The sequence below is a fragment of the Echinops telfairi genome, unplaced genomic scaffold, assembly GCF_000313985.2.
Source record: "Echinops telfairi isolate 266 unplaced genomic scaffold, ASM31398v2 ScPeMD7_7467;HRSCAF=8505_1, whole genome shotgun sequence".
Taxonomy (NCBI): Eukaryota; Metazoa; Chordata; class Mammalia; order Afrosoricida; family Tenrecidae; genus Echinops; species Echinops telfairi.
Genome location: NW_022111368.1, coordinates 4,879,778 through 4,887,210, shown reverse-complemented (window position 1 = coordinate 4,887,210; position 7,433 = coordinate 4,879,778). Strand labels below are relative to the sequence as shown.

General features: G+C 41.6%; 1 pseudogene; it reads right to left on the bottom strand.

Annotated features, from left to right (window-relative positions):
- Positions 1-7,200, bottom strand: part of LOC101638585 — a 30,993-nt pseudogene extending 23,793 nt beyond the window's left edge.
- Positions 7,201-7,433: the final 233 nt, after the last annotated feature.

The following is a 7,433-nucleotide window of genomic DNA, read 5'->3' as shown; positions in this document are numbered from 1 at the left end:
CAGCTTTCTTCACCAAATTTGCTTATGCACCCATTTCAGACACTATTCTTTCTTTCTGATAGCTGGGCACCATCTAATTTCTTCATCACATTTTGCTTTAACACTCATATCTTCCAGTATATCTTCATGAAGGGGAAAATTAAGAAGGACAATTGGGGCTAGGATTAAGTGCAAGCACCCACTCAAGATGTAGCTATGGTTTATATATGCCTCTGGTTCATCTGAGATGCACCGCTGTCGTTTTACATTAGAGAACGTTAGCAATCATCTTTCTTGGGCATAAGGTCATTGTGTTCAGAGTCCTTAATTTAACCTATGATAATTCATTTAAAGCACAACTGAGAAAGGAGATTAAACTAGTATTGGTCGGCAGCAAATTGCAATACACACATTATTGACTTGTACAGATTAGATCCTTACATGACTGATCACTATTTACTAAAACAGTGGGGGTTGGTAATAAGGCAAACTTCCACTAATATTTAATGACAGTAGCAGAACCAGGTCACCTAGATTAATACACATCTCAATAAAGCAAATAGAGCATTGAAGTAGTAAGTATATGGCAGTCTGCTGACAACTAGTTCTATACTCTTGGTATAGCTGTTTTCTGCCTCTTCACATACCATGCAGTTTTGGCTTTAAGTCTAAGGGCTACAGGTACATTTGAAATAGAACCCAGTTCACTTACTGGGGTTTCCTCCTCATGTCCTTCCGGTATGGCCTATAACGGATGCTGTGTGCCTCAACAACAAAGGGGCTAAAGTCCCAGTGGTCCCTATGACATTTAGCCTGGGTCCCCAAGGGCTGCATACAAACTGGGTCTCCTGTACTCTATTAGGAGCATAGTGCCAGGCATATTCTCCCTCTGGCCCTTGGGATCTGCATTAGTGTTGTAATCTCCTCCTCCTTACCCGCACCCCTGAGGCAGGCACTTTGAAGAGACCAAAATGAGTATATTGCCGAGAGAATGTGTCTACAGTCATTCAAGAGGAGGGTCAAGCTTTCAAGCCTGTCCTCTCGCTGTTCTTGTTGTGCTCTCAATAAATAACCCAGATGAAGGGAAGCAGTCAGACCAGAGTCAGAGAAAAGGTTTGAATGGAACAAGTGAGTTTATTGAAGAGGTGCTTTGGTTGAAAACACTAATGAGTCCCCAGCTAATCTGAGGCCCTCGTAGGAGGAAGAGTCAGTGATTTATCCCACTAATGATAGGTTTCCACCATTGTCTGTCTTTCTGAAAGATCTTCTGCTATTTGGCTGGCTCTCTGTAGTACATTTTCCATGTACAGATATGGGCACCCCTGCACTCCAAAGTCTAAGCTGTGTTCTTGTCAGCAGGCTCCCAAACCAAATGCCATTTCAACCATGGTTGGGGTAGTGTGAACATCTTGCCCTTCCTTGGCTACACCCTGACACTCTGTCTTTGAGAAGGAAATATGTTTTATCTGCCCTTCTCATTCTTTTGTTCTAGGGAGGCACGGGGGAATTGTGTCTCCACCTCCCTTTTAGGCTAGACATTCCTTCCATCTTCAGCTCCCCTCCCCACCCTTTGCCCAGTCCTACCTGGCTAACCCACTGATTGCAGAGCTAACATTTCAATATGTTTGTTTGGAATAAACTCATACATGGATGGGCTGGAAAAATGGTAGCAATTCTTTTTGACTTAACTTCATTTTAAAGCTGAGATTTCAAAACTGTCTGAAAAAAATCACCCTCTAGCCCAAATAAGAATGAGATCAATCGATTCAAAATAGCTACCCACCAAGACATCTCTTGAGGTTCTGGGTGCACTCATAAGCATGGATTCGCTCTGATATGAGTTCCTTTACTGAAAATCTAACAAAGTATTTACAATTGCCCTACAGTTTTCTTCATGGAGGTGTTTATTGTGTTTTAACTTAAGGCCACGTTTACTACTTGCTCTTTAATATTGTAAAGTTGCTAAGATACGATATGGTTCAAGGAGCCTTTATCTTTGATGAGTTCAAGAAAATTATCAGTAGTCTGGCAAATGCATGTGTGTGTGTGTGTGTGTGCGCCTGCATTCTGTGGATATAAGAATTTTTCTGGGGCACATTCATAGCTTTCCTATAGCATCTCAGCTGGGTTCATAACACCTAACACTTTAACCACCAGATAGTACAACAACCATAAAACATAGAGTCAGGTGGTGAGAGGGGAATAATGTGATCAGGTATACAGAATTTTTGTAATAGCTTGGAATAGCACTCTTTTAGGAGGGGGTTCACAAAGTTTGTGGACAAATGGAATTTAACAATGATAGAATTATTTCTAGAACTTTTTGAAGTCCCTTATAGTTCCCTAGCTGTTATTTTTGCCCCTAAACCATGCGACCTTAGACAGATAATCCAGTGTCTAGTAATCTATTGTTGTTTGGTGCAACCTAATCAGTTCCAACTCACTGTGGGACAGAACAAAAGATGGGTCAAAGTGCACAGGTGTTGTTGTTTGAGCCCATTGTGCAGCCACGGTGTCAATTCATCTTATTGAGGGTCTTCCTATTGTCCATCAACCTTCTGCTCTCCCAAGCATCCTGTCCTTCGCCGTTGACTAGTCTCTCCTGATCTCCAGAGTATGTGAGATGAAGTCTCACGGTCCTTCCTTCTAAGGAGCATTCTGGGTGTACATCCTCTAAGACAGATTTGTTTGTTCTTCCAGGAGTTCATGGTACTTTTGACATTCTTCCCCAACACTTTAACTCAAATGCATCTTCCTTAATCTTTGTCAAGATTTCAATGGGTATGAGGTGATTGAAAACACTATGACTTGGGTCAGGAGCATCTTCTTCAAAGTGATATCTTGGTAATGCTTTAAAGAAATCTAGTGTAGCATATTTGGCAAATCCAATATACTATTTGATTTCTTGACTGCTGCTTCCATGAGTGTTGATTATGGATGTAAGTGAAATGAAATCCTTGACAATTTCCATCTTTTTTTCTCTTTATCAGGGTGATATCTATGGGTTCGGTTATAAGGATTTTTATTTTCATTGCATTGAGTTGTAATCCATACTGAAAACTTTATAATTTGATCTTCATTATTAAGTACTTAAAGTCCTCTTCACTTTCAGCAAGCAGGATTTCATGATCTTGTTGTTGTTAGGTGCCACTGAATTGTTTCCAACTCAGAGCAAACGTATGTAACGCAGAGAGAAACATTACCCGGGCCTGCGCCGTCCTCACAATTGTTGTATGTCTGAGCCATGGTTGCAGCCACTGTGGTGAGCCCTCATCTTGCCAAGGCCCTTCCTCTTTTTCCGTGTCACTTTATTTACCATGCTTTGTGTACTTCTCCAGGGACTTGTCTCTGAAGACATGCCCAAAATATGTGAGGTGAAATCTTGCCATCCTTCCCTCCAAAGATAATTCTGGCTACACTTCCAAGACAGATTTGCTTGTTCCTTTGGCTAGCCATGGTACCTCCAATATTCTTTGCCAGTGACATAATTTAAACACATTGATTTTTCTCCAGTCTTCATTATTCAATGTCCAACTTTAACAATGCCATTGGGTCCAGAATACCATGACTTGGTCCGGTAGTTACATAATCTGGTGTCAATTTGAAGATTCAGAGTGAAGGGGTGGAGTCTAGGCTGTCAATCAAGTCATAGCCAAGGAGGCTTCTGGGTGAGCGTGGCTTTCTCCTGAGGATTCTGTGGACTCCTGTGTTCCTCCTTGGAGGTGGTAGACAATCACTCTCTCTTGACTCACTCCCTGTGGAGAAAAAAACATGGAACTACACTAGTGCCCTGAGTCTGAGGAGTCACATTGAGAGCCCTGCCAGCTCTGAGATGCTTGCAACACCACTGGATTCACAAGACTTCCCACCCACTGGCCTGTGATCTTCCTGCATTCGGTGTCATTTCATGTGTTTTGTGAGTCTGAAGAGGACTTTATAGATTGGTATCGGACATATGGGCTAATTTAATATCAGACTGAATGACTTGTTCTGGACTGGACTGGAACATTTTCTCAGTATTCAATTGCTCTTATATATAAAGCTCTTTACTATACACATGAGTCTCCATAAATTTGTTTCTCTAGTCTACCTGGGCTAATACACTTGGGTCTAGAACATTTTGGTCCTCAAAGTAACATCCTTGATTTTCAACACTTTAAAGAAGACTTGTGCAGCAGATTTATCTAATTCAAAGTGTTTGATCTCTTGGTTGCTGCTTCCATGAGCATTGGTTGTGGGTCCATGCAAGATGAAGTCCTTGACAATTTCAATCTTTTCTCCATTTACCATGATGTTACCTTTCAGTCCAGATGTAAGGAGTTTTGTTTTCTTTACATTGAGTTGTAATCCTGAAGGCTGCAATCCTTGGCCCCCTTCATTCGCAAGTGCTTCAACTCCTTCTCAAACTCAGCAAGCAAAGTTATCTCATCTGCATATGGAGGGTTGTTACTCAGTTTAATGATACAGTGACTATTAAATAGATGATCCACTATTTTGAAGAACTTAAAAATATAATGTTCCACTCTTTGGGATTTCTCATTTTCTAGGGATGATTGTTTTACAGTCTGCTAGTGAAAGACATTGTGAGAAATTCCATATTTTGTATTAAACAACAGTAGAAAAAAGCAAGCAAAATACCCACCCTCATTGTTGTCAACTTGGTTCTGACTCAGAGCCATCTTGAAGGACTGTTAGCACTGCCCTGTGAAGCTGACAAGGCTGTGATTGTTGTGGAAGCCAATGGCCACATCTGTCTCTCAGGCAGCAGATGATGGGCTCAAACTGCTCATCTTTGGTCAACAGTTTAAGCACTGAGCCACCAGGATGCTTTTGTTTTGAATTAAGTACTTTCAAATAAGGAGGATTTATATTTTCTAAGCATTATTTTTGACATGTTGCCATATTCATTTGTGGATTTCACATGGATTTATCTTATATTAAAGTATAGCAGTAGCACATGACCACTGAATGCCTCTCACTGTAAAACTCTGCTGTTGTTATTGTGTGTGCATTTTCGTCAAAGACTTACAGAGACCCCACAGGACAGAGTAGAGTTGTTAGGCTATAAATCTTTACAGAAGCAGACAGATGAAGGCTTGTCCCACAGTGTCACCAGGGATCATTGGGCAGGGAGACAGACTAGAAGATTTAAAGAGGTTCCTTTAGCAGTTTGCCTTAAGCAGTTTGTATTATTGACATTGTATCTCATTGTAGCTTATTTGCTTAATACAATTTTTTTTATACCAAAGTATTTCTAAATAATATGAAGAAGAAGTTCAAGCTACACTGGAAAGCATTAGCCTAAAACAAAGTTCCAGGAATTGATGGAATACCAGTTGAAATGTTTCAAGAAGCTGATGCGCTGGAAACACATACTTGTCTATGTCATGAAATCTGGGAGACAGCTAGCTGGCCAGCTGATCGGGGAAAAAAAATCCAGATTTGTACCCATTCCAAAGAATGTGACCCAATAGAATGCATTAATTATAGAACAATATCATTGATGTCATATGCAAGCAAAATTTTGCTGAAGATCATTCAACAACAGTTGCAGCAGTCCACTGACAGGAAGCTCCCAGAGGTTCAGGGAGGATTCAAGGCTTGGAACAAGTGATGTATTGCTGACCTCAGGTTGATGTGGGCTGAGAGCAGAGACTACGGAGAGGCGCTGCTTTGTGTTTTATTGATGATGCAAAGGCACCCGGCTGTGTGGAGAGTAACAAACTGCAGATAGCCTTGAGAAGAGTGGGAATCCCAGAAGGCTTCATTGTGCTCGTGCCGACCTTATTGTACTTAGATCAATAGACAGTCGGGCAAACAGAACAAGGGCATGGTATATACTTTAACATCAAGAAAGGTGTCTATCAGCATTGTGTCCTTTCACCACACTCAAGCCATCAGTATGCAGAGCAAATAATCAGAGAAATTGGACGATATGAAGTGGAATGTGACTTCACATCTGGAGGATGGTTTGTTAACAACCTTCAATAGAGTTTTAGCCAAATAGTGTGGCCCTTCTAGCCATAATTCCTTATGTGATGTTTTATAATGCTGGACTTCCCATCTCTGTAGCTCCCATCCCATCCTGGAGGGCATTCAGTACAAAGGAACAGGAATCGGATGGCACTAAGACCACAGACTTTGTTTCCTCTATGACATTTTGAAGATCCTATTTTAGAACCAGACATGAACCGATCTAATTTCCTTGATGACATGTTCAAGATTCCACCTTCAAACCAGGTGTGCAGAGGTGGCACTCTTTCTTTTCCTTGGATATAAAATGGTGCTGCCACCAAATTCCACACATCCATCACCTTACCTGGAATGCCAGCCCTCTAATGTTATGACTGAGGGTTAGTAGAAGCAAGAAGATCCACTGTGGCATCTGGACATTTTTGACCTCTGGGTCTGAACCCTGCGTTGGGCTTGCTTCCTCGTGACCCTGGGATTTGGGCTGAGTAGCACACACCACTACATGAAAAGTCTCCTCCATTTCCTCCTGTAATGTCCCGAGGTTATGTGGGATATTACAGCAAATCACAGAACCCAGGGACATGGGGAAATACACTCCAGGGAGGAGAAAAATGGAGCAAACTTGTACGTTGTCAGAGTTGGATATTTGGCACATCTTCAATATCAAACTCCTTGGAACTAGTCTGGTATTAATTCATACAAAAGAAATTATAACCATACAGATGACATCATTTTGCTGAAAGTGAGGAGAACTTGAAGTACTGATGAAGATCAAGGATTACAGCTTTTGAAAGAGATTGCAACTTAATATAAAGAAAACAAAAACTCCTCACAACTGGATCACTAGGGAACACCTTGGTAAATGGAGAAAACATCAAAGTGGTCAAGGATTTCATCTTGCATGGGTTCACCATCTAAGCTCACAGAAGCAGCGGTCAAGCGGTCAACTAACGCACTGCGTTGGGTAAATTCCCTGCCCAAATTCTCATTGAAGTGTTGAAAAGCGAGGATGTTACTTTGAGGACTAAGGTGCACCGAATCCGTCACTGCATTTTCCGTACCCCCTTCCACATGTGGCAACTGGACAGTGACGAAGGAAGACCGAGGAAGAATCGATGTGTTTGCAGCATGTCCCTGGCAAAGAAGATGCACAGTACCACGGACTGCCAAAAGGACAACTAAATCTCCCAGCCAAAATGCTCCTTCGCGGCAGGAATGGCAAGAGTTCACTTCACCTACTTTGAACATGTTTCTAGTTCCTGGAAAAGGACATCATGCTTGGCAAAGTACGGGGCAGGACAAGAGAGGAAGACTCTGGGCGAGATGAATTGACTCAACATCGTGCCAATGGTGAGGGCGGTGCAGGACTCGGGGTGTTTTGTTCTGTTGTATGTGTTGGATCTCCCTCTAGGGCACTTCACACCAATATTTTGTGGTATAAATTCTAATTTATTTTAATTTGAAAGAAAATAAACCTTTAA